The sequence below is a fragment of the Sinocyclocheilus grahami genome, unplaced genomic scaffold, assembly GCF_001515645.1.
Source record: "Sinocyclocheilus grahami isolate Dianchi unplaced genomic scaffold, SAMN03320097.WGS_v1.1 scaffold52.1, whole genome shotgun sequence".
Classification (NCBI taxonomy): Eukaryota; Metazoa; Chordata; class Actinopteri; order Cypriniformes; family Cyprinidae; genus Sinocyclocheilus; species Sinocyclocheilus grahami.
Genome location: NW_015505231.1, coordinates 2,297,264 through 2,312,927, shown reverse-complemented (window position 1 = coordinate 2,312,927; position 15,664 = coordinate 2,297,264). Strand labels below are relative to the sequence as shown.

General features: G+C 39.8%; 1 protein-coding gene across 1 annotated transcript in view; it reads left to right on the top strand.

The window, feature by feature from the left end:
- Window positions 1-15,664, top strand: part of pcxb (pyruvate carboxylase b) — a 215,090-nt gene that overhangs the window by 13,076 nt on the left and 186,350 nt on the right. The gene's annotated exons all lie outside the window — the stretch shown is intronic.

The following is a 15,664-nucleotide window of genomic DNA, read 5'->3' as shown; positions in this document are numbered from 1 at the left end:
TACACACACAGAGAGAGAGAGCGAGAGAGAGAGAAAGTATGAGAGATCGCAGATTGCGCTGCACACACACACACATAAACTTGTTGTCAATGCTTCCCCACGATTTTTGTTAATAAATTGCCCAGATACTAGATCACTACATTATATTCCTCAGCAACGATGGTAAAATGGCTGTTTCTGAAGTAATTGTTTGTAGAGAGAGACGCACAGACACAACACGCAGGTACACACAACTGTCATCTCTCTCTCTCTCGATTATTAATTGAAATACATGCTATAATTCATTCAAATAAATGTGATCTGACCGCACTATTTCATCTGTGTGTCTGATTTGTAGCGGGCAGAATGCTAGCGCTAACGTGCAGTAACTGAATAAAATAACTGTCATTTACCCATTTGGTCAAATAGTAGAACTAATACTAGCAATACTAGTTTTAACTTGTCTATAACTTGGCAAATGACCATGGAATAAGCAGGATAATCAATGGCTAGCCATGCATTAAAGGATTTTAAATGCACGACATGGAGGCAAAGAACCGCCTGACACGAAGCGGAGATTACATATACAGGTGCATCTCAATAAATACGAATGTCGTGGAAAAGTTCATTTATTTCAGTAATTCGACTCAAATTGTGAAACTCGTGTATTAAATATATTCAATGCACACAGACTGAAGTAGTTTAAGTGTTTGGTTCTTTTAATTGTGATGATTTTGGCTCACATTTAACAAAAACCACAAATTAGAATATGGTGACATGCCAATCAGCTAATCAACTCAAAACACCTGCAAAGGTTTCCTGAGACTTCAAAATGGTCTCTCAGTTTTGTTCACTAGGCTACACAATCATGGGGAAGACTGCTGATTGTCTTCCAGAAGACAATCATTGACACCCTTCACAAGGAGGGTAAGCCACAATCATTCATTGCCAAAGAAGCTGGCTGTTCACTGAGTGCTGTATCCAAGCATGTTAACAGAAAGTTGAGTGGAAGGAAAAAGTGTGGAAGAAAAAGATGCACAACCAACCGAGAGAACCGCAGCCTTATGAGGATTGTCAAGCAAAATCGATTCAAGAATTTGAGTGAATTTCACAAGGAATGGACTGAGGCTGGGGTCAAGGCATCAAGAGCCACCACACACAGACGTGTCAAGGAATTTGGCTACAGTTGTCGTATTCCTCTTGTTAAGCCACTCCTGAACCTCAGACAACGTCAGAGGCGTCTTACCTGAGCTAAGGAGAAGAAGAACTGGACTGTTGCCCAGTGGTCCAAAGTCCTCTTTTCAGATGAAAAAAATTTGAGATAGTGAATTGGTGGGGTTTTTGTTAAATGTGAGCCAAAATCATCACAATTAAAAGAACCAAAGACTTAAACTACTTCAGTCTGTGTGCATTAAATTTATTTAATACACAAGTTCACAATTTGAGTTGAGTTACTGAAATAAATTAACTTTTCCGCGACATTTTAATTTATTGAGATGCACCTGTATTAGGGCTGTCAGTCGATTAACATTTTTAATCTAATTAATTACATGATGTGTCGATTAAAGGCACAATATGTACGATTTTTTTAATTAAAATATCCAAAAACCATTACAACAGTGTTATATATTTTGCTGATTTGTCTACTTACATAATTCCAAATGTTTCGAAGAATGTTTAAATCCAGAGAAATAAGCAATTTTAACTGCTTATGTACACTGCAGTAACGGACCGTGTCCGTAGTGTCATTGTGTCGCCTGCCAATGACACCATACACCCTCGATATCTGGTTTTGTTTTGTAGAAAACATGGAAACACCGAAGATGCTTTAATATGTTATGTGTTTTATTATACAGGTGACGACCGCACAGTAGTTCAAATGTATGTAGTATTAGGGGTGCTCCGATCACGATTTTTGAGGCCGATCACCGAGCGCTGATCACAGAAAGCAGTATCTGCCGTCTGCTGATACCGATCTTTTTAACGCCTTCTTTTAATCATTTATAACTATTTATAGTGATACTACAATCAGGATTTTTAGACATTTATGCAGGGCCTGAATTTCATTTTTGAAAATGGGAGGAATTCCCCTCTTAGGTGACTCTTGTGAGAGGGGAAGCAGCACAGACTCTCATTGTGCTTTCACACAGGAGTCCACTACTGATCCATGGCTGTTTACCACAAACAGAACATTTATCCATTACTTTGATTTCAAATCCAAACATTGTCACTTTTTTTTACACAGTACAGTAATACAATCTTTCACAGACATGTTTAAACACAATAAATATAAGCAACACATTCAATGCTTTTTACTTTTGCATTTACTTCTAGATTTATATATTAAGTTGCTCAAGCAAGTGGCAAAACATTTAAACTACTTTTCTTATGTTATCACAAACTTACCATTGACAGAAACAGTCCGCTCTACTGCCTTTCCTTTTGCATTTAAATCTTTATTACAAGCAATCCTGCGGTTCATAAAGAACTTTGTTTTCCTACCTCCACGAGTGCCATCTATTATTGCCCTGTTTATCTAAAAGTGCTCTTTCCCTTTAAACCTAGCCAAAACTCCATGTGTTGACTGTGAAACACAGTAGACTTTAATAATATGCATTTATGGTGTAATTACTACATTTTCGTGTCAATCCATGTTCATATTTACTGCAAACAATGTGCTGTTACTTTAATTCAGCGCTTGCAGTGCAGCAAGAATAGACTCGGTGTGGAAAAGATCTCTGTACTGCTGCAGATGTACCGCTCCTGAACGCACTGCCGGACCGCAACTGTGTGCAGTGTGCATGCTTTAATCCATTACCATAAGCGCAGAAAAAATACAAACAGAGTAATGTGAACCTGGCATGAACACAGCGCAGTGTGCATGAGCGCTAGCGTGCGAGCACTGAATGGTTAAACACTGGCAAGAATTAAAAAGTAATGCCATTTATAAACTTTAGTGACGATGTGACACTGCCTCGATTGTGCAAGTGACAATTCCTTTGTCAACTGTGCAGCGTGTAGCTTGTTTATAGACGGACGCGATGTGTGGTGATTTGAAGCCATTTGCGTATCTTGAGAGAGTGCACGCGAGCGGTGATTCACTCACAATGTTTGTGAAATTACGTCTCACACAAGGTTTTCAAATTACTTTATAACTTATTTAATGAAGAAATATGAGTACCTCACCTTCAGCATCATAATTATTTCACCCACGCCAGACAGAGACTGAGACGGTGCCTCTGCATGTCGTGCCAAACCTCTCACGGCAGCGTCATTAGCTTGAGATCGTTTTTTTGAGATCTGCCTTTTTATAGACCGCCGATCAAACATCCCAACATGATTATCGGCTGATAGTGATCGGTAGCCGATCAATGGGAGCATCCCTAGAGTATGATAAAACAGCGATGCTTTACCCCACATATGCACGAACGGAAGGAGCGGAAGCCGTCGACTGTGGCATAATAAAAGCTCCACTGCTCTCGAGCCGTGTGTCGCGTTCGTCTCTCATTAGCAATTGCTTCAGTGGCTTCATTTCGCTTTGATGGCTTTCAGCCTCACCCTGCTTTATACTATGATGTTAATAAATCTTTAATACATTAGCTCATCCATGAACATGATTTCTGCCCAAGTCCCGTCGGATTGCATCAGCTCTCGGCTGTGGGGATGAAGAAGACAACTCCCATGATTCCACACTCAGTCACGGTGTCATCAAACTACACCTTTGTTTCTTTGTTTGTTTTGAAAACGCGCCCTCTAATGGCAAAAACTTACATATTGTGCCTTTTAATTAATCTAATTAATCGCAAAATAAATTTGACTGTGAAAATACCCACAAATATTATTTAAAGCTATTTTGTGTTAAATGAGAAAGTATCAAGTAGACATTACAAATTATAGCTTTAGAAAGAAAATCTTTATTTGATTCAACATAAGGATTCAAGGATTCAAAGCGTTAATTGTCATATGCCCAGTGAGCTGACTAAATACTTTTTTGCCCCACTGTACATACATACATACATACATACAATGTAAGAAACATAATAATAAAAACTATGCTGCAGTAGTAGGAATAAAGACTATGGGGCAAAAAAAATATATAAATATAGACTATGTGTATCTGTATATGCGAGTATAGAGTAGAAATATAGAATGTGAAAATATAAATATAGACTATGTATATGGTATCTACATATGCGCATATACAGTATTAACTTATGTGCAAAAAAAACAATAGTGCAGTAACGTGCAAATTGAGTGCAAGTACATGATAACAATAGCAGCAGTAACAGATGTGCATGATCTTCTCAGCAGTCTTCACCACTCTCTGCAGACGTTTGCGGTCCCTTACACTAGTGCTGCCATACCATGCAGTGATGCAGCTGGTCAAGACGCTCTCAACTACACAGCTGTAGAAGTTGTTGAGGATCTTAGGTGACATGCCAAACTTCCTCAGCCTGCTCAGGAAGTACAGCCCCTGTTGTGCCTTCTTAACCAGCTGGGTGGTGTTGAGTGTCCAGGTGAGGTCCTCGCTGATGTGGACCCCCAGGTATTTAAAGCTGCTCACCCTCTCCACTTCAAGCTCTCGGATAAACAGTGGCTGGTGAGTTTTCCTCTTTTTCCTCAAGTCCACTATCATCTCCTTTGTCTTGTCCGTGTTGAGGGTGAGGTTGTTGTCCTCACACCATGTCACAAGACTGGCCACCTCCCTCCTGTAGGCCGCTTCATCCCTGCCAGTGATCCGTCCTCTCACTGCGGTGTCATCAGCGAACTTCAGTATTATGTTGTCCTTGTGGGAGGCAACACAGTCATGTGTGAACAGTGTGTAGAGGATGGGACTGAGAACACACCCTTGTGGGGTGCCAATGCTTGTTATGACAGTGTCTGAGGTCCTATTTCCAATCCTAACAGACTGCGGTCTGCCAGTCAGGAAGTCTTGGAGCCAGACACAAAGTGTGGGGTGCAGTCCAAGTACAATCAGTTTTTGGGTGAGTTTGTGAGGGATGACCGTATTGAAGGCGGAGCTATAATCAATAAAGAGCATCCTGATATAAGTGTCCTTATCTTCCAGGTGAGAAAGGGAAATATGGAGGGCAGCAGCAATGGTGTCTGAGGTAGACCTGTTGGGCCGATATGCGTACTGCAGTGGGTCCAATATGTCCGGTATACTGCTCTGAATGTGTGTCAGCACCACTCTCTCAAAACACTTCATGATGATTGGAGTGAGTGCTACTGGCCTGTAGTCGTTCAGGCAGGTCGGGGGGCTCGTCTTGGGAAGGGGGATGATGGTTGTGGTCTTGAAGCAGGTTGTGACGATGCTCTGACTGAGGGAGAGGTTGAAGATGGAAGTGAGTACATCAGTCAGCTCCGAGTGTACATCAGAGTGGTCAGAGTGTGTGTGTGCCTCCTCTCTGAGTCGATGCTGGAGGTCTCGAAGCGGGTGAAGAATGTGTTGAGGTCATCCGGCAGGCTGTCTGAAGAGCTGATAGTGGTGCTCGTGGTGGTCCTGTAGTTTGTGATGTGCTGCATGCCTTGCCACATCCATCCGGCATCAGCATTAGAGTAGAAACTGTCCAGCTTCTCTCTGTACTGTCTCTTGGCCGCTGTAATGGCTTTTCTCAGTCCGTACCTAGCAGCTCTGTACTCTGTCTCGTTGCCTGATGTAAATGCAAGAGATCGAGCACGTAGCATGTGGCGCACCTGACTGTTTATCCAGGGCTTCTGGTTGGGGAAATTCCTGACTTGTATGGTGGGTACAATGTTATCAGCACAAGTGCTAATGCACCCAGTCACATACTCAGCATAATCATGTATGCTGACAGAAGAGTCCTCCAAAGTGGCTGCAGCTTTAAACACATCCCAGTCTGTCAGAGCAAAACAGTCCTGCAGGATGCCCTCAGTTTGTAGGGTCCAAAGCTTAACCTGTTTGGTGACAGGGTTTGTTTGTTTGAGTCTTTGTCTGTAGGCCGGTTACATGAACAAAGAGATGTGGTCTGAGTATCCAAAGTGGGGGTGGGGTGCAGCCCTGTATGCATCACGTATGTTGCTGTAAACATGTTGGTGATATTTGGGAAGAGCAGTCCGTAATTTGCACTGATTAAAGTCGCCAGCTGCAATAAAAACGGCATCAGGGTGAGCTGTCTCTAGTGCGCTTAGTACATCATGGAGCTTGCCAAGCGCTACTGTGGCGTTAGCTCGCGGGGGGATGTAAACAGCGGCTATAAACACAGCACTAAATTCCCTCGGTAGATAATAGGGATGGCATTTCAGCAATAAAAACTTCATGTCTGGCGAGCAGTGCTTAAAAACAGTCTGTATGTCTCCGCACCACGAGTTGTTAAACACATACACACCTCCCCCTTTAGCCTTACCGGAGGCTGCGGTCCGATCTCCTCTGTGTATGGAGTGAGTTTGTAGCTGAACAGAAGATTCCGGGACTTTCTCTGAGAGCCAGGTCTTGGTGAAAATCAGAGCGCAGCATTCTCTTATTTCCCGCTGTGATGTAACCCTTGCTCTCAGCTTGTTTTCCAGAGATCGTATGTTCGCTAACAACAGGCTGGGTATTATTTAAGCTACAATGGCCTAACAAACTATGGAATATAAAAAAAGATAATTTGAGAAACAACTTCTTTGTATTTTGTTCATACAATGAAAGTCATTAATCAAAACAGCTTTGTTACCAGTCTTCAAAATACCTTCTTTATGTTCCACAAAATAAGTGTTTGAAACAACATGAGTTTGAGTAAATTATGACAGAATTGTAATTTTTTTTGGTTGAAGTAGGCCTATGCCTTTAATGTTTTTATTATTATTCTTTTTTTTAATTTATGAAATTATACTCTAAATAAGAAACTCTGCCAGCAGGTGGCGGTAAGTGTCTTCATTCTATTCGTTCATACGGCTGATTCATTCAGCAATGAAGTAAACTGCTCTCTTTATGAATAGGCTATTGAATCATTGGTTCACAGGATTCATTCAAAACGCGGATTCATTCAGAAACTAAACACCGATGTGTTGCACGGAAATGGTGTTTTAGGTAATATGTTTTCTGCAAAATTGTGCAATAATATTGTGTTTAAAATATAACACAATATCAACTTCATATTTACTGAACTGTTGCATAATATTTGGGACAAAATCAGCACTCGTGTAATACTGCTCTCCCTGCTCGTGTGATATCGTATGATATAAATATGAGACAAAAACTCATACAGGGGCATTTTTTGCACCAATATCTTGAATTTTAGGGCATAACTGCATATATGGAGTTGTTGCCCTGCATCATATTTGTCAACAGTCAACTGTATGAACTGTTAGATGATGTACAGGCCTGGGGCGGGGCCTGTGCGTTAACAGCATTAAAATATTTTAATCGCGTTATTTTTCCATAACTAATTAATTAAGTTAACGCAACTGACAGCCTTAATATATATATATATATACAGTGGTGAAGTGGAGGGTATACGCAGGTATACGGCGTATACCCACTTCTTTATCAGTCGGTTTTGCGTATAGCCTACCCACTTCTAAATCCCCTGTGATGCGCATCATTCATTAGTGTCCTGCATTAGGCAAAATCATGACAGTCTACCACATGAATAGCTAATCCAATCGCATGTAAAAAAATACAAATATTCCCTAAAAACACACAGTAAAGACAGTGATGCGGTCAGGACCGTGGTGATTCCGCTTCCGCTTCCTTTGAAATATGTTTGATGATTGCGCCTGCGCCCTCGCCCACTCCGTCCCCGACCCCAGTCAGAAAGGATGCCGATTGCCGACAGCAACAGAGATACTGCTTCTTCATGCTATTGAGCATGTCAGGGGATGCGCGCAGAGTGGTAAATACTGGGATGCCATGTCATCCGGACTAAAGAGGACAAGGACAACCCAAGTTGTTATCAGCGCTCAGTTCAGAAGCCTGCATCTCTGATGGTATGGGGTATGCGTGGGGGGAGTGCGTGTGGCATGGGCAGCTTACACATCTGGAAAGGCACCATCAATGCTGAAAGGTATATCCAAGTTATAGAACAACATATGCGCCCATCCAGATGTCGTCTCTTTCAGGGAAGACCTTGCATTTTCCAACATGACAATGCCAGACCACATACTGCATCAATTACAACATCATGGCTGAAATGGCCAGCCTGCAGTCCAGATCTTTCACCCACAGAAAAGATTTGACGCATCATAAAGAGGAAGATGCGACAAAGAAGACCTAAGACAGTTGAGCAACTAGAAGCCTGTATTAGACAAGAATGGGACAACATTCCTATTCCTAAACTTGAGCAACTTGTCTCCTCAGTCCCCAGACGTTTGCAGACTGTTATAAAAAGAAGAGGGGATGCCACACAGTGGTAAACATGGCCTTGTCCCAACTTTTTTGAGATGTGTTGATGCCATGAAATTTAAAATCAACTTTTTTTCCCTCTTAAAATGATACATTTTCTCAGTTTAAACATTTGATATGTCATCTATGTTGTATTCTGAATAAAATATTGAAATTTGAAACTTCCACATCATTGCATTCTGTTTTTATTCACAATTTGTACAGTGTCCCAACTTTTTTGGAATCGGATTTGTATATATATATATATATTGGGTAGGATTAAGTATGTAGAATATGGTCACGACTCATGCAGAATATGTGCTTTATAAGTACTAATATGTTAATAATAGGCATGCTAATAAGCAACTAGTTAATAGGGAAAATGAATCCGTATACTATAGTGTTACCATATATATGGAATACTAAGAATACTATGAATAAGTAGCAATGTACTGTATTGCCACTTGAAATTTGAGATGGCCTGGATGAAAATCTGAAGAATGACAGAGCTAAGCATGATATAAAGATATTTGGATATTTGGGCTAATGCAGTGGAACACTCGAGTTGAGTTTTTTGAAGTCAGAACGTTCCAGTGGAAAATCAGAACCCTGACATTTCACTTTTGAGGAAGGGGAATAAAGAGTAGAGGGAAACCCTCCTGGTGCATGCTGGGAAAGTGTTTCTATTTGTAGAGATTAATCTGTGTTGATCTGCCTTCTCTGTCAAAACTGAGTGCAAGCTTGCACACACACACACAAACACATGCACACACTTTTAGATATTTCTTCTGACCTTAGAGTTAGTGACAGAAGGATTACGGATTTGGAGAGATGGACTTGCCACCCAGTGATTACAAGGTGTGTGCGTGAGCACCGTTACCAATTCCCATCTGTTGACAAACCACATGCTGTCAGTTTTGATAAGTCACTTGCCCCTGTAGGAGTCAAATTTGTATGTATCATCTTTTGAAATGATATTAGTGATGCTGGCAGCAACAGAGACAAAGTGAAGAGAGAGGGAAAGAGAGACCATCCAGGCAAGAGAGAGAGAGCAAGAGATGACAGATAAAGAGACAGGATAAATCAATATTGGGCAGGTGCAGCAGACAGGATGGGTTTACTGTTCTATTTTTTGGCTTGATGAAACCTGGCAAGCTGTTGCATGTCCGCAGTTCCTATTTTTTATTTTATTTTTTCTTGTATAAACTGCCTGCAATATAGGTATATTTACAACAGGTGGCGGTATTTCATTCCAACTTATTTTAGGCTCGGAACGTAACAAGAAGACAGAAAAACTGTCCACCTTAAATGACCCTCTAATTACTTTTTGTACTTGTATTCTCCATAGCAAAGTAAGGGAGATCTCATTTATACACAGAGTTAACAACACAAGCTAATTAATAACGCGCTTGAGTAATGCGCCTACTGAAAGCTTTCCACAATTAAGATTTTACTGTTTTCATTCATTATCTGCGCAAGGTTATAGGCCTGTGTTAGCCTCTGATTGTTTCAAATTACAGAGCCAACTTTTATCTCAGCTGTTGTCTGATTACAGTATAAGAGCATCTTTGGAGGTATAACAACACTTTTGTTTGGTATATTTTTGGCAAGTTTAATAGCGTGTCTGCCTCCTACAGAGGTTACACAGGTGTTTATTGTATGGTCTCATGATTGCTGATGTGAAAGTGTTTTGAATACTTTTGATAGTAGCACCACTGGATGGAAAAAAAATAGAACATGTGAACTGCAGGAGAGATGCTGGAAGCAGAGGTGAGACAAAAGGGCAATACATTTGCAGGAGGTTATGAGCATGTGTTGTTGCTGGTTCATTATTGTGCTGTGGGCTTATATGACAACTTTCGAATATGCCTGATGAATATTTGTGAGCGGCATTTGAATGAGAAAACTGTATTTTAATAGACAATACATTGAGCTGAGGCACAGTGACAACTGACAGTGAGCCAGTGTGGGTTAGTTAATGGCCAATTGCTAATGTAATGCAGTATTATATAATACAATTTAAAGCAAAAAAAATGTTAGGTGAAGACATTTTTTACACAATAATTCACCAAACTGAAACTAAGTGGAATGATATTGACACTATAGGGTGGAATAACTATTGTACTTTTGTTAATTGGTCAATCTAACACTTTGTTTTAAAATTTATTTTAGCTCAAGACAAGATTGCTTCATATATTGACTGCCTGGCAAGGGGGTATTTTGTAACAATTAGTAGTAATTAAGGACAATATTACAAAAATTCTCACAAGGAAAATTACAGTATACTAAGTAATCTGTGTACTTTGTATTTTGTATCGTTTTGATTAATTACAAACAAATGAGTAAACTTTAGGTTCAAATACACACTCTGCCTAAGGTATTCACAGCTGATAGTTAAAAACAATTATAAAAACTGCTACAGTATCACATATTTGGTTATTCTTCAGTGTTCTTTTTTCTTTTTCTTTGATTATGCTACTCATTGTCGTCAAATGTTTCTTGTTAGCCTGTGTTTCTCAGGGTATAAATAGCCTTCATCCTCCTTTGCTCAGGGCCAAGTCTTATTACAACAATGTCCATTTATTGGATGCACTTTGGTAGTGCATGGTAGACTGTTACCATGGAGTACTTTATTTTATACTTTTTCGTATTTTCCACATGTTCTCATTTATGTAGTGACCAATAAAGCTGTGTTTAGATTCTAAAACCTAAAGATTGCATTCTACATAGGGCTGGGCGGTATATCAAGTTTGCACGATATACCGATATTTTCTTTATAAGTGATTCGATATGAGGCAATACCGTTTATATCGATATACAGTAGTTTGATACGAGCGCATCTGAAAATATAGCGGAGGACACAGACTGAGCTGCTGCGGAGAAAGTGCATAATCCAATTTGTTCTACAGTCATGGCCAAAAGTTTTAGCAGTGACATAAATGTTGTGTTTTGCAAAGTTTACTGCTTAAGCTGTTGTAGTGTTCATTCACATTGTTTCTAGATTATTGTGGAGCGTGATGAGATACATTTTAAATAATTGCTAAAAGCTTCATTGGCCAAAAAAATTTACTTTTCACAAAAAAAAAATAATAATAATTTCACAGTTTTTTTGATCCTGACACAAAATGACCAGCTAACATTAATTGACTAATCATATCAGCAGCACACGTGAAAGTGTAAATGAGTACTAGTCAGGTGAAATCACTATCATACTAATTAGATTGTAAGAGCAGACTGATTGCTATAAAAGGAGGGAAGACGCGCTTCCAATCATTGTGTTCTTGTTAGCAATGATTACCTCCAAAGAAACACGTGCAGCCATCATCGCTTTGCATCAAAATGGCCTCACATGCAAGAAAATTGCTACAAAGAATATAGCACCTGAAAGAACCATTTACCAGATCATCAAGAACAGAGAAGTCAGCTGGAATCGTGTCACCACCAGTGCAGAGCTTGCTCAGAAATGGCAGCAGGTTGGTGTGAGAGCATCTGCACGCACAGTGAGGCCAAGACTTTTGGACAACGGCCTGGTGTCAAGAAGGGCAGCAAAGAAGCTACTTCTCTCCAAGAAAAATGTCAAGGACAGACTGAAATTATGCAGGAAGTACAAGGATTGGACACCAGAAGACTGGTGCAAAGTTATTTTCTCTGATGAAGCTCCCTTCCGACTGTTTGGGACATCTGGAAAATCGATTGTTCGGAGAAGAAAAGGTGAACGTTACCGTGAGTCCTGTGACGTGCCAACAGTGAAGCATCCTGAGACCATCCATGTGTGGGGTTGGTTTTCAACCAAGGGAGTGGGTTCTCTCACAATTCTGCCCAAAAACACTGCCATGAATAAAGAATGGTATCAAAACGTCCTGCAAGATCGACTTCTTCCAACGATCCATGAGCAATTTAGTGATGATCTGTGCATTTTCCTTAGATCATTTAGATCATTACATTGAAATTTTGTATTCATGGCCAGGCAACTCCCCGGATCGCAATCCCATAGAGAACCTGTGGTCAGTCCTCAAAAGGCGAGTGGACAAGCAGAAGCCCACAAATTGTGATCAACTCTGAGAACTAATAAAGCAAGAATGGATCGCCATCAGTCAGGATTTGGCCCAGAAGCTAATATCCAGCATGCCAGAGCGAATTGCAGAGGTTATGAAGAACAAGTGTCAACACTGTAAATATTGACTCATTATATATTTTTTTTGCCAATTAAAGCATTTAAAACGTATAAGCTTATTATTGTTTTTCAGTATACCATAGAAACATGTGGAAAAATTATCTACAAATACTGAAGCAGCAAATTTTGCAAAACACAAAATTGATGTCACTGCCAATACTTTCGGCCATGACTGTAAACATGTGACAAGCTTCATATTAAGGCCTTTAAAAACTGGTACGACATAGTTTCGTTTTTGCATATGTTAAGCGGCCCGCCCCGTCATATGCTCGGACAGAAAGGCTGCATGTGCCGCTGACAGAGACGCTATAGGCTACTCGCACTGTTTAATGTGTTTGAGATGTGCTGTCTTCCCAAATGCATAACTTACATTTCACAGGTATATTCTCCATCTGTAAATGTTAGAAAGCCATGGAAATATTTCCATTTTTCTGTCAGAAGTGCATGAGCCTTCTGCTTTGGGATTCTCCACTAAACTTCACAGACTTCAGTGAATGAGCGCCGCCGCGCACATGCGCGCCAAACAGACAGGGCTCAATTAAATAGGAGTGCAATAATTCTAACTAAAATATATGTAACGTTTATTATTATTTATTAGCTCTAAAAGGGGAATATTTTGTTCGTTTGGCCATTTACAGCTCGTTGTAGAATGTGTTTGAACTCAGATTGCAGGATGCCCGTGGGGCTGGTTCTAATCTTCTTTGACGGCGAAGAACCATTTGGCAATTTAAAACCCCTATACAACGTAACATCTCTGACCAGAACTGTAATTTATATGCAAATGTCAAAAGGCTAAAAGGGGTCTTTTAAGCCATAAACAGTCCAACTATCATGCATGATCCTACGCAGACGCTACATATACATTTCGCTGAAATATTTGTAGTTGAACAATAAATGTGACGTAGAATTTTAAACCTATAAGTCTATTTTTATGATAGCACTGACTGTAAAGTGACTGTAATTGGGTAATCAAAATAGCCTAACACAACTCTGTGTTTTTGTTCTCATTTAATTTTATTTTTAGTTTAGTAAATTTAACTTCCTTTTTAAAAGCCTTTATTGTTGTTTTTAGATTGCAATGTTACAATGTTAGAATGAAATGTGACTTTAACCCTTTTTTGCACATAATATAAAGGCTTACATGGTTCCATTCATTTTATTTGTTTTCATAGCCTTTAATATGTATTGTTTTGTTGGACAACATTGGGCGGTAAGTGAAATGTATATTAAATACAGATTTTTTAAAATTCAAATACAAAAACGAAAATACTGAGACACTGAATTTTTGCCCATGTCGCCCAGCCCTAATTCTACACTCACCTTCTTCATCCTCATCCTCAAAAAAATATTGGTATGCAATCTACACAACTTTACTGCAACAATGCAATCCTGCAGATTTAAAGTTTGTGTTGTTTTATGACAGCTAAGAGCTCATGCTGATCTTCTTGGTCACACTCTTCATGTAATATGAATTTGCAAGGGTGGAGTTCACCAAATTTGAACTTTGGATTGTGCATGAGCTTGTGTTTCCGGTTTCCTGGAATCATTCATATGCGTATCGATGAAAGTCAATAGAATGCAAAGTGTAGTGTGATTGCACCTTTATTGTATTCTCAAAATGGCCAAAATCACTTTTAATTCCAGTTTTATAAACTCACCTGTGCGAAAAGGTTTGCTGGTTCCACATTACTTTGATGATTTCAGGAATTCCTCTTACTAGATGGAATAATCCACTAAAACAAGAATGGAACTCATTACCCTGGATTTAGGTAGCAGCCCAGTTATTTCAAAATTTCTATTGCTGGCAGTCTATGTAGGTTTTTTACTCACAAAACCCCAAAATCCCACAACTAATGCACTTGCCTTGCCAGTAGAATTGATATTTAGAGCTCTTGGTGGTAAAGCTCTCTAGCTCCATTACAGTCTCTGTTTTGGATTGAAGCCCAACCAGCAGCTCTTTTTATTCTTTTAGCCTACATGACATGAAATATAGGCCATTTATTATAATGTCATACTAATTTGATAATAAATTATACTCTCCTTCTTGGTCAGACTCCAATGCTGAAAGTGTTGTTTGAGCATGAGTGTGTGTGTGTTTTTTTTTTTGTCTGTGGAAAGAGCTTTATTTTACATCCACTTTCTTATCCATTACTGTCAGTAATAGCTGATGGAGTCCAGGCTGGTCTGACCCTACAGGAATAGCACAAGATGCTGAAGTCCTCTTCAGTCTACGCTGTTCCCTTGGCTCTCCCTCCCTGTGTAATTATTAGCCCTCACCCGAGTAGCCTCGAAAGCTCTAGTGTCTTGACAAGTTGGTTGGCGTCCTGGGGGTCTTGCAAGCTAAAGATATGCCGTTTTTGACATAACCGAGAATGGAAGTCTGACACTTTTTCTGTCACCTGGCAAAAGAAAAGACATGTATTAGGCCTAAATAATATCTCCCTTGTTATTCACCAGACAGAGATGTCAGCAGGGATTGAATAGCCAGAGGGAGCAGTGGATCTTTTCCCGATGGGCTGGGCAACAAATTAATTAAATTAATTAATTAATTAATTAATTCATTCATTCATTCATTGCCTTTCAAATGTTTGGGGTCGGAAAGATTTTTTTAAATTAGAATTAGATTTTTTTTCCAAAAAGTTATTCTCACCAAAGCTGCATTTCTTTGATCAAAAATACAGTAAAAAAAATAAAAAAATAATGTAGTAAAATATTGATATAATTAAAATAACTGTTTTCAATTTTAATATAATTTAAAATGTAATTTATTCCTGTAATGGCAAAGTTATCAGCAGCCATTACTCCAGTCTTCAGTGAGAAGATCATTCTAATACGCTGATTTGGTGCACAAGTGTCACGGAGTGACTGAGATGTGAGACGTGCAGATCGTCTCGGTTACGTATGGTAACCCTCATTCCCTGAAGGAGGGAACGTAGGCGTCACGTCGGTGACCGACAAATTGGGATATCGCTGCGATAGTCCAATGCACATTGGCATGCGATTATTGCATCCAGCTGCCGCTGATCACAGCGTGAGTATAATAAGGTAGCAGGTGCAATGCATACCAGGTTACGTACCCGCTCCACTTGGAACAGGGACGCTGCGGAAGCCCCATCCTTCCCAAAGGAGTTTTCGAGAGCAAATACACATATAGCATCCGCTTAGGTGTATATGGAGAACTGGAG